The following is a 19,809-nucleotide window of genomic DNA, read 5'->3' on the forward strand; positions in this document are numbered from 1 at the left end:
AGGAGGATCCTCATTTTACAGTGTGGGAAAAGTCAGGTAGAGGGGTGTCAATGCCTGGGGCTGTAAGGATCCAGGAAGTCAATATCTGAGCCCCTTTGCATTATGTCTCCTGTCTGTGATATAGCTGGAAAGGGCTGGAAGGGCTGAGAAGAAATCCCTCCTCTCCCATCCCTTATGGCCAGAGCTTTGTCACTCTCAGAAGACACTTAACAGCAGACTCATATTTCTCATTTAACCCCTGTACAGATTTAACCATGGCTACCCAGGATCGTAACATGAATTTGTTGAAAGTTCAGAATGTTCTCAGCATATGATACAGCAACTCTGCAGGGAGATTTTAGTTCATTTTGTGGCACTTCTGCTGCTCTAACAAGATATACAATAGCACTGAACTACTCATCGGATGATTTCCAGGAACAAAGCACTTTGCAGATCTATTAGGAAGACACAGGGTCAATGCCTAATGCTTCTTCTGCACTCCAGGATTTGAACCTTGCAGTTTTCCATTCTGGCCAGGCTCTAAGGGAAAGAATAAGGCTTTTAGTTTGGGAAATCAGTACGAAGAAACAGTTATAAAATTTCATAATGGGAGATAGTGTTTCTCCTATTAGGCCCCCAAAACTTTTACCACTGAACATCACTCTTGGCTTCAAAGAGCAAGACTGAAATAATTATTTGGTGCTTCTTTTTTAAAGTTAAAGATTCAACCAAGAAAAAAAAAAGTTGGAGAACAGAAGGAAACCCTCCAATAATTTACACTGTGTAATACGAATGTCTCCCTAGGAAAAAAGAAGCAAAAGTTTGAGTTAATTGTATTAGTTTGGTGTGTCTGAATAGTTACGTAAATCTAAAAAATGATCAGACTGCTCAAGAATTTTTGTTTCTTAGCTTTTCTACCGTTGCCTGCCCCACCCCAATGAGACCCTGGGATGTTATGCATGCCTAAAGTAATAGAGAAAGGGAAGTCTAATATGTAATTCTGGAGGATTTCTGTGTGCAACCATAAAGAATTAGTATTACATCTGATTTCTTTTTTTTGAGACAGAATCTTGCTCTGTTACCCAGGCTGGATCTCAGCGGCATGATCTCAGCTCACTGTAACCTCTGCCTCCTGGGTTCAAGCAATTCTCCTGCTTCGGCTTCCTGAGTAGCTGGGATTACACGCACGTGCCACCACGCCTGGCAAATTTTTGTATTTTTTAGCAGAGACGGAGTTTCACCATGTTGGTTAGGCTGGTCTCAAACTCCTGACCTTGTGATCTGCCCACCTCGGCCTCCCAAAATGTTGGGATTACAGGTGTGAGCCACTGCGCTAGACCTGTATTTGATTTTTTATGAGTAGGATAGCACTTACATTATCAAGAAGCTAAAAATACCACAAATTTGACTATGATGCTCCTACTATTCTTAAATTTTCAAGTTAAACATCAGACAGAGAAAAATATTACCAACCATTTATAAGAGAGTTTTGGAGACATCTAATATTCTACGAGTTGTATGGAGGTGGGGACTAGGAGGATGTTTTCACATATAAATGGATTATGCACTTATCCAATTCACCTTTTGATTAGTAAATCTTTCTATAGTAACTGAGGTCTTTTGTCTTATCAACGGGGCTTCAAATTCATTGTCCACCTCAGGTTGTAGCACATGAGGAACTTTCTCAGGGATTCTAGTAAGTTCTGTGATTATATCATGAAAATCTATAAATATAGCCCATATATCCTTGACTCTAGTTTTTTTTTTTTTTTTTTTTTTTTTTTTTTTTTTTTTTTTTTTTTTTTTTTTTTTTTTAAGAGGAGGAGCTACCATTATCTATGATTTTATCTAAATCTTCTGGAATATTTATGTGTTCATTATCTTGTACCATTACTATAGTCCCTAGGGTTCAAAAACATGCACTTGGTTATAAATGATTAAACTAATATGGTATGTTCTATAATTTAGGATTTCATTTAATTCTCACAATAACTCTGTGTGGTAAGTACTATTATTGCTTTTTTTTTTTTTTACAGATAAATCTGAGGCATTGACAAGATAAGTAAATTTAATCAAAGCTAGTTGATGCTAGAATTATGGTGTGAATTCAGAAATTATTATTTTAATAGCCTGCATGCTTAATCACTACACTATGTTTCAGAGATAGTCATTCTCTACTGTTTTATAAGATTTACAGAAAGGTTATACACTGATCCTATATATCATCATGAAAAAATCTTTACTGTAAATAATTAAAACTAATTCAAGAATTGGTTCCACCACTAAATGTATTAATTTTTAGGCATAAATCTATCGTGTTTTTGAAAAAATCCATATACATAATATAATAATTTTTACCTTATGATTTTATTTAGAACTGAAATAACTGTTAACTATAATATTTTATTTAAAAATTAAAATAAATTTTAATTTATTTCTAAGGAACACTGTAGGAGAGACTTTATGCTGGTTTGACCTTCCTTGGACTTTAAATTTCAGTTGAACTTTAAATAGAGCAAATTTAAATATAACTCTGTCTCTGACTAACAGACACAGAAAAAAAAAAGGAGTCATTGGATATAGCAACTTTGTTGATAAAGATGTTGCTATATCAATAAAAAAGACTGTCTTTGTCTCCAGGCCTCACCTTTGCTTGTTACACAATGATATCCTACCGCTGGCGGGAATGATAAAAACCAGCAATGCTGTGTCTGTGGTTCAACAGCTCCTAAAGCTGTTTACTTGAAGTAACAATACTTTCCACTGTGCATTGTGAGTGAAGAACTGAAATGAATGTACTACCATTGCATTTAATTGGAAGACTTAGTCAGGCAGGCAAGAAAATCCCCTAACCAGAATAGCGACATGTGGGCTAGTAGTGTTCTAGCCACTAGTAATTGCTTAATGGTACAGAGAATCCCGGTGAAAAGCCCATGAGATATTCTTACTATTAGTGTAAACTGAATTCAAAGCTTTGGTTTGCTTGCTTGGGTATTATGTGCACTTATGAGATTAGATTAATAATAGCCCAAACGGGTTCTGTTATGGCAAGTACAATCTTAATGTCTCATGGCTTTAACCATATTATTTCAGCAAGTCCTAGGTCTTAAATGAACCTCATTATTACAATCTAAGTGACTTTGAATGAATTCAATCTCATAACAGAAAAATGTCTAAACCTCTCCTTCCATTCTCCCATTTTTCTATGGTTCTATAACCCTAGCCCCATATTCAGAACTTTGAGGGATCTTGTAAACTATACTTCACTGTGAAGACCTTGGCTCACTCAATTTTCTGTATGTTCACAGCCCTCTTCATTCATATAGACTCTTTTCCATCTTTGTCCACAGGTATTGACTTGTGTTAAGCCCAGTCATCTTTCTCTGGATGGAGATTAGAAGTCTGCTGGCAGGCATCTGGGATGTCAGACCTTGGCTCTCTAGTTGCTTCAATTACGATGGTCGTATTTATTTACCTTGGATGCTGTAAATGGTTAAGAGACTCACCTGCCTCTTATATCAAATTGTAACTCAACTTACCTGAATAATTGGTGACTTCGTGTTTGTCATTAAATGCTTTCTTAACTTCTCTTACCCTTCTCATTTATCCCTATTTGTTAAGATCATCTTATAAAGGTTTGCAGCCCTAACACTTAGGAGTCCCATTAGATCTTTTCCTTCATGCCCTGCGCTTTGGGACCAACCCAGCCAATCACAGGTCCCACCTAGTGCTCATTCACATCTCTCACTGCCTTTTTATGCCTATGGTGTTCACTTCACTTCAAGCCCATGCCACTGTATGTCTATTTAACTGCTCATTTCTGGAATGGCCCTGCAAACTCATCTCCTTTCTCCTCGTTGGATGGACTCGTGCATGGCTGCTACTCCAAAGTGTCTTAAGACAAACAAACAAACAAACAAAAATCCAACTAATGATTTAATACATTCAGGTTTCAGAGCACGTTCTTACACTATTTTTATAATGAACGTTTTCCCACCTGAATGTGTATTCAGGAGATTCAGAATGTCCCAAGTGGAGAAGGCTTGTTTGGGAAGTCAAAGGCAGCGTATGGACGGTAACTGGGGGCCTGTGAGTGTATTGCCTCTTCCAGTTCCACCATATGGCCACCTCCATCTCATAATTTCCCTTCTCAGAAAAGGTACAGCTTCATTACGATGGCAATATATACATAAGGTGTCATTAAAGAGCCTATGTAAGTCACAGCTAAAAATATGTATGGGAAAAAATAAAGTTCAAAATGACTGTCCAACAACCATGAACTGTTCAAATAAGTCATGTTGCATCACTGAATCATATATGTTATGCTTTCAAAGATAATTCATTGCCATAAAGAAATGCTTATGATACAATGTCTCAAGAAAGATGTAATTGTAGTAGTTACATTAGTTCTGAGCCTTCATTGAATGCTTAGCTGTTTACCTAATTTCCTTTTTTAAATGTTCACTGAAAAAGCAAGATACAAAACTGTTCAAACTGGGAATTTTTTGACTTGTTTGCATTTTTTCTAAGTTTAGTAAATGAGTACTGTATCAGTTTATTAGTCAGAAAATATTATTTCAAAAAGCTAAATATTAATTCAAGCCCAAACACGATGAGGCATTTCATTTATATCTTGTCATAGAAATCTTGTAAGTGCCCTTAAAGGATCATTAAACACACCTTTTTATTATCGTTTGTACACTTCACTGGAATATATATACCCCTTACTAAAATGTAAGTTTCTTGGGGGAAGAGACATGTTTATGTTTTAATACACTTCTCCACACAATAGGCCTTCACAGAATGTCCATAGACACAAATTATCTGTGCTCATCCTGATAGGAAAAGCCTGTTTTCTAAATTTTCTACAATCACATAGGGAGCAAGAAAAAAACTATTTTAAAAGTAATTTTGATTGTTGCTAGTGAAAAATATCAAGAGGAAAACAGTCAAATAAGCAAAATGTGCCCAGAAGCTGAGCCCTCTTATTAACAATGTGTATATTAATTTATAATATGAAATAATACATGTGCATAACTTAAAAACTCAGAATATCCAAAGTAAAAAGTAACATCCTTTTTTTATAACAACCCCCACCAGACTCTAACTGCAACTAGCATACATAATTTCTTATGATTTATTCCAGAGGCCCTAAACATTCATGAATGTATCAGATTATGCAAAACACATGGAGATATACATAGATTTGTTTATATTATTTATAATAGTAGAAATAAATATATATGAAAAATTTGTGTCTATATGAAAAATATGTGTGTACATATCTAAATATATATATACTTAATGAAAAATATTATGTACACATCAGAAAACAATCCTGTTGTGCTTGTTTTTTTTTAATTTAACGTATCTAGCAATCTTTCTTTTCAGAAAAGTGCATCATTGTGCACTTTATTTTTTTATTTAATGTATCTAGCAATCTTTCTATTCAGTGGACTTTATTATAATATAACACCCATTTATTGGCAGATACTTTGGTTATTGCCAAAATTATTTTTAATGCTTTCGTAAAATATATATATATATATACAATTCATATATGTGTGCCTTATATAATAAAGTGGATATGTATATAATACATATAACACATATTTAAATTATATATGAAAGTTAAATATATGTATATGTATGTATATGCACACCTGTGTATTTCTGTTTGTGTAACTTATAGCACTCCTAGTAGAGGACTCTTTAAATATGGAAATGCATTAGTAAATTGCTACTAAGAAAGTTTATAGGAAGTGGCAGCCTGGCTCCACCCACTTCAGCACTGGGGAGAAACCAACCTTAGCATTCGTTTCATCAGAGAGATAAAAAATGGTAACCTGCTGTTATTTTAATTTGCAATTTAAAAAATTCTGAGTAAAACTGAGAATCGAAATATATTTATTGGCAATTTGTATTTACTTCTTTGTAAATTGCTAGTTTTCTATCTTTTTTATTGATTTGTTTGAGCTTTTATTAGTTAAAATAATAGACCTTTGTGAAAAGATGAATTATTTTTTCCCTAGATTGACTCTCCTTAGACTTCTAAACATTACAGTGTGTACTTGTTATCCAGAATATTTTTAGTCACATATATCTAGCATTTTCTAGTATGTGAATTTTGTATTTATTAGGAAGATCTACTCATCCCCAGATGATTAAAAACAATTCATTATTTTTTTTTTCTAAATGGTTTATAGGTTGGTTGATTGATCCGGATTTTTATTTTACTTTGTTTTTCTATATAATTAGTCACTTTCCTCTCTCCCCTCCTGTATCTCCTTCTAAGAGCCACACTTGAGAGATGAATTTTCGGTAGCCTGAAAATTTGATGCAACCTCAATGGCTAGAACGAGTATCTGCCCTTTCCTCTTGTTAAATGTCTATTTTCAAGATTGGCTTCTCAGGGACCTACTTGACTCTAGTAGGAGGTACAGTGTGGGCCCCTGGAAACTTTGTACCAGCGATAGCACTGATTGTTTACTTTCCTCTTCATTTTCACTTCTATTAACTCAAGTGGCAAAAGACTTTTGGCTTCTCCCCTGATTGTGCAAAAGGCTGGGAGGAACCGCATGTGGGTCTCTCCACACTACAGGCCTCTCTGCCCACCTTAGCTGACCCTAAGGCTTTGCAGCACCTCCCCGCTCGGCGCTTCGTGTAATATCTCCCGCCATCTTTACTTACTGGTGTGGAATGATTGGAAGCTTCTGGCCACCAGCCCTTTCCACAGTTTGAGTACTGCTGATGTAGTTTTGCCATTGCTTGTTTGTTTTCATTATTCTCTTGTAGGGATGTCAGGGGGTGGGAGTGGGAAGCATTTGAGATCTGGCTTTACTCCTCTATCTTAAATAACAGGAAGTTCAAACTATTGTAATCATTTTTAAATCATCCACTGGCATGGGAAAATGGCTAAAATAAATAGCCCACAGCAATCACTTCTATAAAGAAAACTGTGTCTCTTGAGAAAAGATATTAAAATCCAAGGAAAATTTAAAAAGGAAATTTCAATCAATGTTATTAACTGGTCCATACTAACATAGAACTATTTCTTATTCAAATCTTCTTTGGAAGTAACAATCCTCATCAAATTCTTCAAAAAATATCTAAACCTGAAAGTATATAACATTAATTATTTTTGTTCCTGCTTTCTATCACCACAGAATCTGGCAGAAACAACATAAAAAAGTTATGAACCAAGAATACTAACATAGCAATGGAATACATGAATTTCTTTTCCCATGGCAGTTCAACAGCTGTTCTATGGGGATCAAATACCTCTACCATTAAACAATACAGGAAATTAATAATTTCAAGCACAACTTAGATCACTGCTTTACTTATGAGTTTTTAGGCCCCAATCAGATTTTAAGTGTATGTGAGCAGGTTTCAAATAAATGTTAAACAATTGTATTGCTCTAGGAATAATTTGACAACATTACATATGTAAGCATTAACATTTTTGTATTAAAGTCAGATTCAAATGACCATCATTGGAAGTCTACTCTTTACCTGCTTTTCAAAATTCTTGATTTCTCTTCCTATTTAGAACAGTTGCATTTTCACAAAGCTGTTTGATTGTGTGTGTGTGTGTGTGTGTGTTTAACAGTGTTTAGTTTCTGACTCCATATAAGCTTCATGTTTCTCACTTATACAAGGCCTGTGGAAGATGCCCTCCAGGACAAATTTTCTTCTGTACCTTCAAAGATGAAAGACTTCTACCAAAGGGATACAATTTGCCTCAAGCTTTCAAAAATGTGATATTCAAGTTCATTACTTGTGCTCCATTCGAGTCAACTGGAGTCAAATCCACATAGCAGAATCACCACCCGAGACCTTGTCTGCCATTTAGAAAATGACTTCCCAAACCACAGAGGGTTAATTTGGAGCCCACCTCTCCATACATGGATTTGTTTTTCTCTCTAAAGAGTCCAAGCCAGTGATAACCACGGCAATATCTTGTCGGACACTGATATTTCTGCTGTCAAAAAAAAACAAAAACAAAAATAAAAATGGATAACTTTTTTTTTTTCCCTAAACCTTCCATACAAGGTCTCAAACTACCGCCCTGGGCCTATGGGTTCCTCTCAAGCTACCAGATTGTGCAATGTACTACCACAGAAATGTCATATTAGAGCCCTGTTCCAGTCGCATCCAGTAAGTAATCTGGCATGAAGAAAAGTTAACTGAATTAGTGGCCAGTTGGGACACTTTGTGACCTACTCTTTAGGAACCAAGTCCTCTGAACTTTTCCATTCTGCTTTGCCTTCATACTTTAATAGGGACCGAATCTCCATTAACAATTGAACGGCGACAATAAGTGCCATCAGGAAAAGGAAATTCAATTTTCGTGGGGGATGACAGCCTTACCTTTTCGCGCTTAATTGGCCGTATTGTCTCCAAAAGTTAATTGGTTACTTAGTCCAGGTAGTTAGTAAAATGTTTAGCTGCGTCAAAAAGCTCAGGCTCCCACTGTTAATGGGGCATGAAATGGAATGTTTGATACTGCAAATAAAATCAGTGATATTCAAGGATGTTATGGTAGGTAATGCGTTGAAACTGCCATTTAATGGGTCCTGGAAGATTAGGGTAGTGTCAGCCGGAACCGCCCGGTCTCTTTTCTGACATTGTTAGTTGCCTCTTCATTTACTTAACGGCTGTCTGCACTGATTACATAGGCATAAAACTCCCTACAAAAAAACAACAGAGACACGCTCTATTAGCAGTCCAATTAGAACTATTTGCATATTACAGTTCATTTCTGCTTAAGTGAATCCCTAATACAACTTTAGGAAAAAAAAAAAATTCTATTGTGTCATTTGAAAGAAAGAGGAAAGAAAAGCCTTAAAGGTGATCTCTCCTCCTTTCTTTTTCTCACTTCATTTCTCTCTCTCTCTCTCTCTCTCTCACTCACTCTCTCTCTCTCCCTCATTTCAGATATTATCTACTTTGAGTTGAAAAACAGAAAATAACAACTTCGAACTTGAGACGATGTTGTTGAGATTTGTGAAGACTAGAGCACTCTTGTGATAATTCAGTCCTTCTGCAAAAATCCAGACCAGTGTCACACATGACTGTTATGCTTCACTTAGAGGTGTCTACTTTTGAGATATGTTTACAGTTTGTTTTAGATCCACTTTGCTTTGAATTTTCCAGCAAAGATGTTCATCTCTGTAACAACATCCCAGGCAGGGCAGAGTCCTTTTTGTGGTGTCCCTTACCTACACAATTACAGAGAGCAGAAAATGCGGTTCTGTATCTGTCTCTGTGCCACTAAAGGTTCTGACTATGTACACCTGGTGGATTGTCAACTGCACGTAATATCAACACATGTGAAATCAATTCCTTTCACACAGGTAAGGACGGTGACAAGTAGGGTTAAACGCAAAACTGGAGACTTCACTTTACCAGACATTTCTCTGATTTTCCAAATCTTAGTCCTTAGAAATGTCATCATTTGATGGCTACTTATAAAGGCATTAGGGATACTTTATTTGCATTATTATTAATATTAATAATGATGATTATATAGCAATCAGAGGGTTTTTATTGAAGTTGGAAAGGAATCTTTTTGTAGCATAAGCCCTGATAAATACTACTGAATTAAAAGCAGTACTCTTGCTTAAACTGATGCTTGAAGTATGTAGAGAGTGTTCTAAGATAGCAAGCACAGTTTGCAACGAATGTTTTCAAGATGCTCCATGGACATTCACATAATTCCCCCATCTCACTGAGTCCTGTGAGTTTATGGGAGACTGGGAGAGTATAGGAATAATTTTTAAATGGGAAAAGAGAGTGTTGGAAAGGAGAAATGGCTCAACTGCACTGAGTCTCTGGTAGGTACTGCAGGTGACAGGAAGAGGACGATGATGGTCCACTGGATACCACTGAGAGTTTCAGTGAATGGTCAGGCAGGAGGGTAGCCTGGACTGTAGGAGAATGAGGATGCCAGTGTAGGAAGTTCCAAAGCACTTGGCGTCTCATGGCAGTCACTATGGCTGACTGCAATGGTTATAATGATGGTTTTTCAATCTAATGTTGAACATTTTATTTGGGATGCACATACAACTCCTTCAATTAAAAAAAAAATACAGAAAGCGCAAGACTGGAAATCATCCTCGAAAACATCTGGACTGGACAGCAGAAGAGTAAGAAGCGTGAGAGGGAAGGAAGTTTGTTATTTTGCGGATTATCGTGGTGTCAGCAATTCATGTGGCTGGCAAGTTTCCCTTTAGACAAAGTCCTGGCTTCCACGCTGAGCTTACAGCCATGCCCTCGAATTTTCTCAGGCCTGGGACCAGTGAAGACCCCTATGTCTGATGAATGTCCTTTTGCCCTGAATGGACTCTAAGATGAGGTATGCCAAGAGGGATGCATTGCAGCCATTTGATTGGTCCTGGGAGTAGTTACCTAGAAGAGCCATGCAACACGTTTGATGTTCACACACTTACACTAATACCCACAGTTTTTCCAACACTCACATCACCCACTTCTCTTTTGTCCAGCAAACCTAATTTCACAGGTCAGCCCACCCTCCACAATTCTCTGAATTTGCAAGTCACTGGAGGAGTTCAGGTGTTGACCATGACAAATGGGAGTAGAGAGATAGAGATTATTAAAAGTGACAAATAAACTATTCAAGAAATACGAACAATTCCTAACTGGCCCTTTTTCTTGTTCATCTCTAAGCCACCATTTTAAGTGTAACAAGTACACAATTGTAAGGAAAAAGCAGAGAGGAAAGACAGCAGCAACAATAGCAGCCACCCAACCCCAAAGCAGTGTAAACAAACCAAACAAAAAAGCCTATCAGAGGGGAAGGCAAAATCCTCGATCTGTCATTTTCAATTCTTTTCACCACAGGAGCAGAGGCACAGTGTGAAACGTGCTGGCTCTGGTATTGTTTGGTCGCCCCGGTGGGTCCTCTGTGCCCTGCCTCCTGCTTTCATCCAGCTCTCATTAACACTACCACCAGATGAGCACCGTCAGAGGCAGAGGTGGACACGCCGGCCCATTGCCTGGGTGCAGCGGCCCTGCCAAGGGTGGCAAGGCAGTGAGTGCCAGGGAGAGTGAGCCAGACAACTTCGAGACACATACTTTTGCCCCTGAAAGCAGTCGTTGCACCCTGCCAGGAAAACAGCTCTCTGGAAAAGCACTGCCTGCTAGTAAAATGGACTAAATCAGTAAACAGTGATTAAGGCTCTGGCTCTGCGACTGTTGTCGCCACCTCAGACACATGCTTCTCCTCCCTACACACATGCACACACAGAAAAAAAAAAAAAAAAAAAAAAGGAAAAGAAACACCAAGCAATAGAGCCAAACTTGAGATCCGGAGGGAGTTGGCTGAAGAGTTAAGGAGAGAGAACAATTCATGTTCCTTGAAGGGGAGATGTGTCTTCCTGAAAAATGAAATGAATATTTCTGGATATTCATTTCTCTCACTTTTTTTTTTGGACTTGTATTGAGAATTGGCTTTCTAAATAAAACATCAAGCAATGAATGTAAGCAGTAGATTGTTCAATTCAACATCTATTCCTTATTTGTCTGATTCAGCAATGTGCAGAACATAATCTAAACCCTCCAATAGGTGGGATAAACAGAAGCAGCATAACATGTCTTGATGTGTGTTGTTTAGTAGAAACATGTCACGTCATCAGTTTGCTTTCTTGAGTCAGCAGAATAAATCCTACATACACAAGTATACATACATATGTACCCTTTGATCTTCCTATGTATAGATATAGACAGATGTCATATGTAAATACAATTACATAATTTCATGCTTTTAATTTTTTTATATAATGCTATAACCATAATAATTTAAAATATGTTGTAGCTTTCACCATGAAAATGTGTTTACATGGAGCATAGGCATTGTGCCTGTGCTTCGAACCCAGCAGAGAAGGTTGACTGGAACTCTAGAATACAGGAGTATAATTCAAAAAGACCCTGACAACTTGGAGAAATGGTCAGAAACGAGTAGAATGAGGTCTTCTGAGTGCAAGGTCACACAACAGAGAAGGAAAAAGACCAATGAACTCCACAAATGGGAATCTAGGGCTGGCAGCAACTCCCAGGCTGACTGTGAATCAGAAGTATGGACTGTGTAGACTAGCGGACTCCTGAGCAGCCGCTGCACCCTGTCAGGCCCCAATACAAAACTGCATGTAGCCTTAGCCCACCCAACTTGATCCTGGTTCAAAATGGAATGATTCAAAGTGAATGAAGAGGAGTCCAAGCAGGACATTTTAATCAAAAGGAAAAAAGGCCAACCCTCAAAGACTTAATGTCCACACATATACAGATAATAGTCCTCAAAGGAACTTGCCAAATATTGTATGGATTATTTCTCAAACATCTCTAAAAACAGCAGCTAGTAAAAAACAACTCAATTTATTGTTGGAGAAACTCAAAATCTGTGCCCCCACCAAATCTCCTGGTGAAATGTAATCCCCTGTGTTGGAGGTGGGGCCTGAGGGAAGTGTTTGGATCATGGGGGCGGATCTCTCATGAATGGCTTAAGGAGCCAGCCTCTTGATGAGGAGTGAGTTCACGGGAGATCTGGTCGTTTAAAAGTATGTGATATCTACCCCCTTTAGTCATGCTCCTGGTCTGGCCATGTGAGATGACTGTTCCTCATTTCGAAACCCTCCTGCCATGGCTGTAAGTTTCCTGAGGCTTCACCAGAGACTAAGTGGATGCCAGAGCCATGCTTCCTGTATAGCCTGGAGAACTGTGAGCCAATTAAATATCTTTCCTTTATAAATTACGCAGCTTCAGGTATTTCTTTATAGCAATGAAGAATGGCCTAACACAGGGGCACAGGGCATCTTCACCAAGTGTGGTCCCTGCAGCAATGCTGATCAGTGTTCATAGATGATGCTGGGTGCTAGGAACAAGACACGGCAAAGGGAAGAGGAAAAAAAGACTTGGCGAAAAGCCCAAGATGAAGAAGAAAGAGAAAAGGAAGAGTGTAAGCGCAGTTATGGATATACAACCACGTGGGCAGTAGAGGCAAAAATTAATCCATGGACCCTGATTTTTTTTCAAATGCAGAATATAATAATAACAGTAGAAATGACAGTAATAAATAATATTCACAGAGGTATCAAAATCTTTGTTGGCCATTAAGAATCTCTTCTTTGGTCAACTCCAATACAGGGGATTAGATCTCAACAGGAGATTTGGCGGGGACACAGATTTTGACAGTTTCTCCAACGATAAATTGAGTTGCTTTTCACTAGCTGCTGTTTTTAGGAAACTGAGCCCTATAAAGGTGTTTAACTTATTTTATTTGCCAGCCCACTATCTCCAGGGATTTTGACTAGCATTTAATTGTTTCCCTCTTAACAACAAATGTATTAAGGAAATTCTGTAAATGTAGGCAAGTCATTAACCCATTATAAGGTTTATTATTTCTCAGTCTAAATTGTGTTTGCATTTGTTTATGGGAGTGGTGGTAAGAGCATTCAAAGTTATTGAAGTGTCTTGAGGTAGTGATTCTGGTTAATGTTTGACAGTGGTCATCGTGGTGAGCCTTTGTGTGAGTGTGTCTGTGAAGGACTGGCTACTTAACTTGCAGGGCCCAGTGAAAAACTAAAATGTGGGACTTCGACAAGGACCCAGACATCCCCTACCCAAGGACTGAACTCTAACACAGGGAGAGCAGCCAACCCTCACTCCCAATAGATTGCAACTTCCCTTGCAGGATGTGCTAGGTATCTGAATTGGCACCTGCCAATTGGCATTCTGAATGCACCCTAATGCTGCAGGAGCTGGGCAGGACTGGTATCCACCTTCCCCTGCCCCAAGACAGCACAGCACACACCTATCCTGATCCTCCCCAAGCCTGCTCCTAGGACTTGCAGGTGGCCAAGGACTATACTGAATAGAAACTTGCTCTAGTTGCATATCCATGAAACCCACTGTGTGTGCCTCAAAAATAACAATAACCTCTCTAGGGAATTTTTAAAAATATTTTCACATTTAATTAATATAAACATGCAAGATTGTCCCAAACAAATGCTATTTTGAAAGTTATCCCCCTTATGAGGCCATGAACAATTTCCAACAACACAGAATAATTCATGTCTGCCCTTCTAATTTTTATTTGTTTATTTATTGTTTTTTAGAAATGTGGTCTCACTATGTTGACCAACCCGGAATGCTGTGGTTATTCACGGACACAATCATAGAACTTACAGCCTCAAAAATCTTGTGCTCAATTGATTATCCTGCCTCAGCCTCCCTAGTAGCTGGTGCTACTGTGCCAAGCTAATTCATAGCTCTCTTTTTTTTTTTTTTTTTTGAGAGTCTTGCTCTGTCGCCCTGGCTGGAGTGCAGTGGCCGGATCTCAGCTCACTGCAAGCTCCGCCTCCCGGGTTCATGCCATTCTCCTGCCTCAGCCTCCCGAGTAGCTGGGACTACAGGCGCCCGCCACCACGCCCAGCTAGATTTTTCGTATTTTTGGTAGAGACGGGGTTTCACTGTGTTAGCCAGGATGGTCTCGATCTCCTGACCTCGTGATCCGCCCGTCTCGGCCTCCCAAAGTGCTGGGATTACAGGCTTGAGCCACCGTGCCTGGCCTCTCTTTTTATCCAAATCTGGGAACCAGTTTATAGTCTCATCACTGAGAGTCATCACTTTCCCTTACATCCAATTATAGTATCGATTGATCTATCTGTTTGTTGTTGTTGTTGTTGTTATTTTTTATTTTATTTATTTATTTATTTATTTTGAGCCGGAGTCTCGCTCTGTCACCCAGGCTGGAGTACAGTGGCGCGATCTTAGCTCCTTGCAAACTCCACCTTCAGGGTTCATGCCATTCTCCTGCTCAGCCTCCTGAGTAGCTGGGACTACAGGCGCCTGCCACTACGTCTGGCTAATTTTTTGTATTTTTAGTAGAGACGGAGTTTCACTGTGTTAACCAGGATGATCTTGATCTCCTAACCTCGTGATCCGCCTGCCTCCGCCTCCCGAAGTGCTGGGATTATAGGCATGAGCCACTGCACCCAGACACTATCTGTTATTTTATATGTTATATTATATAGTATTAGATATATACAAATAAGCACATATGTGTGTATATTTTTTCCAGTAAGAGAAGTAAATTTATGTCAATGCTAAGTTCTAATTTCCAACAAACTCCCTGTCAAGGAAGTGGCATTTTCATTAGTCTTTATATTCATAGACAAACCCAATACACAGCTATTATTAGGGAAAATGTGTCCCATTATGAATCTGTTTAAGAAATGACAAATAATGTTGAAACTATCCTAAGGTGGTAATTTGATGGAATAAAATAGTTTCAAACACCTCTTTACTCCCATTTAATTTCACCTTTACTCATGGGTAATCACTGATGTAATTCATTGTTCATAAGCTTTTCTAAAAATTGAGGAATCATTTTGCTATGAGACGTTCATTTGGAGATCTAGAAAGTCATCTCAAATTTAGAGCAGACTTCTTTCATAATTATCTTTACACTAATTTTGTTTACAGCCAAGCAGGATCACGTCAGTCCTACAAATTGTCAGTGGAATTGAATTTCAGGCAACTCTTGCTTTTTTGCCAGCCTTCCTCCTCTCTCATCAGATGAGTGTGATCAGAAGTGGGGGTTGGGGCCATTCTTTAAACTCTGACATATAATTTGCGTGGGTCTCCAACCCTAGTAAAAGCGTGGTATTGGCTATGTAGAAATAGTTTTTAAAAAGGTTCCTTCCAATGATTGCTACCCTAATCCCCTTCTATATAAGAATTGGAGCTGCCACTGCTCTTCAACCCCAGAAAAATACTTCTGGTATTAAGAGAGTCAAAGTCACCTATACAGAGTTTAAAGGATACCAAGCCACTTACTAAGCTTTCTAATTCCCCCTTCACCATCTCCCTCAAATATCAGACATCAGTCTGTGAACTGTGATTATCCCTTCCCTAAACTCCTCCTTACCCTAAAAATCAATCTTACACACCTGCCAAGGTGATGGCCATTTAAATTAGCCTATCTGATCACCAAAATTAAACCAATCTAGGTTCCTCCTTTGCATTAAGAAGTCAGCTTCAAAAAAAAAAAATACCTGATCACTGTCAATGTCATTAAGTAGGCAGCATGTTACAGTGGAAAGGGCATGGACATTAAAGTGATTCAAATTTTGATTCTGCTTTTATTAGCTTTGTGAACTCAGAGAAGTAGCTTCATCTCCCAGAGCCTCAGAGTCTTTAACCAAACGTAGACATGATCACCATAAACAGGACAACCTATGTGTCCCTGCCTTGTAGATAAAAAGGTTACCTATAAGTTTATTACTCATTGATATGTATGTAACATAAAATGAAATAATCTTTTCATTTTTTGTGCGCAATCAAGATCTTAAGGAACTCGGGAAGAAGGCATATATGTAATATGTGTATATATATGTGTATATATGTACATACATACATATGTGTAGATGCAAGCTTTATATATATACATATATACATATAAAAGCTTTCTATGTGAGTGTGTGTATATATGTGTGTATATATATGTGTGTGTGTGTATATATGTATGTGTGTGTATATATATATCTCCAGGCTGGCGTTTAGTGGTTTGATCTTGGCTCACTGCAACCTGCACCTCTAGGGTTCAAGTGATTCTCCTGCCTCAGCCTCCCGAGTAGCTGGGATTACAGGTGCCCACCACCATGCCTGGCTAATTTTTGTATTTTTAATAGAGATGGAGTTTCACCACATTGGCCAGGCTGGTCTCGAACTCCTGACCTCAAGTGATCCTCCCACTTTGGCCTCACAAAGTGCTGGAATTACAGGCATGAGCCACCACGCCCAGCCAAATATATTACGTTTTCATAACTTTAATGTGTAAAAGGCGATTCACAGAAAGAGAAAGGCAAGTTTCAAGTGAGACTCTCAGTTTAAGTTGTGGATACTTGAGATGTAATCCAAAGGTATCTTGCAGCTTAGGGAAGACAGAGAGTAAATGAACATGGAAATCGGAAAGAAAAATTGGCTTACCTTTCAATTGGTCTAGCACTACTTTCATTCATACTCCCAAATTCTCCCAGTACACAGATTGTTACAGGGGGACACATTGTTCCTTAATGTGCAAAGTTAGTGCTTGTTTGCCCACAATGAATTAGCTCCAAATGGGAAAAGTGACCAGAAACTATTTCATTTTCTCTATGCATCTCTGCTAATAAAAAGGTGTAATTCCTCAGAGAAAACATTGGTGAAAGAGAGTTCTGCTGGTGTGTTTGTGGCCCCCAGTCAGGATAACAATTGGAAACTGTAGCAGATAGTCTTAGAGTGAAATGCAAATCAAACACATGAATATACCCACATATATTTCCATACTATTTTCATCATTGATTAACCAGCCACATGACCTTTTCAGTAAGAGAAATAATTGGCAGTTTTAACAGACGAAAAATTGATCCTATTACTCAGGATAGAATTTTTCACCTTTTTCAAAAGAGATGCTTATTAAAGAGGTCAGGTTTTTTTTTTCCCTCAGGGTCATGCATATGTAAGTAAGCATAGCTATTATGTGCCATCTATAAGAATGGACGGGTGAACCATAAACACAAACATTCACATACAGCCAGGTCTCCAGCGTTCCTGTTCACCAATTACAGTAATGCTGATGACATATCTAGTTTAATGCATATGGCATTAAAGTAGTCCCCCCTTTTCTAGGAAAATCTAATTACACCAAACCCAAGCACTCAATCAAACCTGTTATTCTGTGGCTAAACAGCCTGGCGTTAATGCAATTTGAGGAGATACAGGCCGTGACTAGAGACGTCATGTATTAACAATATCTAATGGGAGCTCCCGTAGGTAAATGAATATGCTAACAAGCAAGATCACTGCTAAATCTAATATCTTTAAGCTGTTTAATTCCAAACAGTCCCTTAATAAATCAATTGACCGGGAGAGCTGATGCCCCTATCAATTATTCAAGAGGGCAAATAAATATTTCAGATGATTTGATAGGAAGGCTGGTGCTGGTCTTACAGAAAGCTTTGCATTTCATTAGCCTCTTACTAAAAGTTTTATAATGAGCAGAACACAGGTGGCATCCCCACTGCAGAAATGGAAAAGGGGGAAATAAGAGATTGGAGATCAAGACTTCCTTCATCTCTGCATTATTCCATTATCCAAACTTTTCTTTTTTAATGTGAAAATTGGAGTCAAGTCCCCCAAAGAATTATCATTCTCTGCAATCACAAAGGAAATTAAAATGATCAAAAGTATGTCATATTGCAAGAGTCTTAATTGTAATTCCTATTGGAAATGCAATTATCAGATACCAATATCATGAATATAATTTATGCGTTTCCACATCCAAATAGCCCTTCACCAAATATTTAATATTATCAATTCCATTTTCCAGAAGAAAAAACTGAGTTCCCCTAGTCATTTAGAAAGTGCTGACTAGGTCACCTGTGTTTGAAAGCAGGCACTTTTTTTATTCTTTAGAGACCATTATTCATATTGAAAGCATACATTCCTGTTTAACATGATATCTGTCTTATGAATAATCCACATTTAGGTTGTGATCCTTTGTACCAAGAAATAAAAGAAACGGAAAAGTATTAAAGTGATTGACATCATTTTTCTTAATGCGCGTGTGCATGTTTGTATGTTTCAAATGGACTTAGTAGAGAAAGATTCAAGAGGAAAAAATGAATGCAACTAAGTCACTTATCCCTGGAATAGTGGGCACAAACAGTTAACACTATTGCCTCTTGTTTCATACTGTGGAGGTGGTGACCCAGATGCTATTGGAAATGCTTGAAAACTACTGATGCCTTAAATAAGCATTTCCATATTATCTGTGAAAGTAAAGTATTTGTTTTTTTTCTTAAGCTCAGGTATTGATCAAACAACAACTTTATCAAATTTTGATATTGCAGGCTGTGAAACTAAAACAGCGTGTCCTCTCAACAGCATTTTACAGTTTACAAATGTAAAATCTCTCTTAAGTTACTGTAAGCATTATTGCTATGAGAACTACTGTAGAAGAGAAAAAGAATTTAGATTATCTGAAAAATAAAACTTAATTGTCAGAATGTCTGAATGTAAAAGCAGTTGATGACTATTTTTCTAAATAAAAAGATCCATATAAAAATCAGTGAATGAGTATTTTCTGTGCAGGCAGTTATACTCTACAAAATACCCAATGAGCTATGAAAAAGACATCTCAGCCACAGAAAATCATAATTTAAATGTTAGATTTGTTCATTTTCAGCTACATGAATCAATAGAGTAAATCCTTTATATTATTCTGTAAGTAAAATCTGGTCATGTTTAAAATCAGATTTTGGGACTTCTACTCATCAGAAGTACCTTTTCATGGAGCCATTTAATTAAGTGTTTATTTCTTTAATATTCTCAACCCCTCAGAAACCATCAAGAATTTAAACAAGATGACAGATGTAACATATCTGGCAATGTCCACATCCTCCCCTGCCTCAAATACCTAGTGATTACAGAAATTTATTTTTGAATTTTTTTAACTGAAAAAAATTCTATTGAATCAGAAATGAAAAAGATTATCTTAAAGATGGAAGGCACGTGAAATTGGACTTAAGAAGGGGACAAGAGCCAGAAATCTATCAGGAGAGAACTTTTTTGGAGGGTAGAATTATGTCCTGGGGTGCTCCAAAGAGAGAGAGCAGAAAGGGTACCCCATGAAATGACACTTTGGACGTCATATCTGGAGGGTCTAGGCATTGAAGCCCTTTACAACTCTAAACTTTCTGAAGGGATCAGGAAACAGAGTATGGTGATACCCAGGCTGGAAATAAAGCTTTCATACTTAAAAAGTAT

General features: G+C 37.8%; 1 long non-coding RNA gene across 1 annotated transcript in view; it reads right to left on the reverse strand.

Annotated features, from left to right (window-relative positions):
• Nucleotides 1-458: 458 nt before the first annotated feature.
• Nucleotides 459-19,809, reverse strand: part of LOC104668678 — a 75,594-nt gene continuing 56,243 nt past the window's right edge. The window contains exons 4-6 of the long non-coding RNA XR_748870.2: nucleotides 8,353-8,672; nucleotides 4,701-4,844; nucleotides 459-519 (exon numbers count right to left, since the gene is read on the reverse strand). This is a non-coding gene — a long non-coding RNA (uncharacterized LOC104668678). The remainder of the gene's footprint in view (nucleotides 520-4,700; nucleotides 4,845-8,352; nucleotides 8,673-19,809) is intronic.

The sequence above is a fragment of the Rhinopithecus roxellana genome, chromosome 5, assembly GCF_007565055.1.
Source record: "Rhinopithecus roxellana isolate Shanxi Qingling chromosome 5, ASM756505v1, whole genome shotgun sequence".
NCBI classification, from domain to species: domain Eukaryota; kingdom Metazoa; phylum Chordata; class Mammalia; order Primates; family Cercopithecidae; genus Rhinopithecus; species Rhinopithecus roxellana.